Source organism: Oryctolagus cuniculus, chromosome 1 (assembly GCF_964237555.1).
Source record: "Oryctolagus cuniculus chromosome 1, mOryCun1.1, whole genome shotgun sequence".
Taxonomy (NCBI): domain Eukaryota; kingdom Metazoa; phylum Chordata; class Mammalia; order Lagomorpha; family Leporidae; genus Oryctolagus; species Oryctolagus cuniculus.
In genome coordinates, this window is record NC_091432.1 from 157,089,882 (window position 1) to 157,090,693 (window position 812).

At 40.3% G+C, this 812-nt stretch overlaps 1 pseudogene; it reads left to right on the plus strand.

Annotated features, from left to right (window-relative positions):
• Positions 1–203: 203 nt before the first annotated feature.
• LOC100344534 (cytochrome c-like) lies at positions 204–524 on the plus strand (annotated as a pseudogene).
• Positions 525–812: the final 288 nt, after the last annotated feature.

The following is an 812-nucleotide window of genomic DNA, read 5'->3' on the forward strand; positions in this document are numbered from 1 at the left end:
TCTTTTGCTCTTCACCGCCAACGCTTTGGTTTATGTATAGTACAGTTGATTAGAACATTGAGATAATCATCTTCTAATGTTAAATGCCACAGAGGGTTGGTGGATTGGTATCTGAAAGCTTGCTAAGAACAAAAATGCTAGAGAGCTGGCCAGCTTCCCAGGCCAGGCCTTTGGAGCGCCAGCGATGAACAAGCGAGTTAAAAATGGCTGATGCTGAGAGGGGCAAGAAGATTTTGTTCATGAATGTGCCCCGTGCCACACTGTGGAAAAGGGAGTCAGCACAAGACTGGACCAAATCTCCATGGTCTGTTTGGGCAGAAGACAGGTCAGGCTGTTGGATTCTCCTATTCGCCTACAGAGACGCCAACAAGAACAAAGACATCACCTGTGGAGAGGACACACTGATGGAGTATTTGGAGAATCCCAATAAATATTTCCCTGGAAACAAAATGATCTTTGCTGGCATTAAGAAGAATGAAAGGGCAGACTTGATAGCTTATCTCAAAAAAGCTACTAATGAATAGTAATTTGACACTGCCTTGTTTATTACAAAACAGGAATGTCTTGTGACATTTTTTATGTGCACCATAATTTAATTCTCATATACCAGAATTCAGATCATGAGTGGCTGACAGAATATTTTTGTTAGACAGTCTAAAATTGCCTTGTGTGGTTAAATAAATAGGATTGGGTTTATTGAAAATTTGGTAGTAATTCCAGTTCAGTAAACACCCTCACTGTTTTCCCCTTCTAAGAGTATGATTGGACCTAACTAATGATGTTCAACATTTCACAAAAAATGTGAAAGCCAC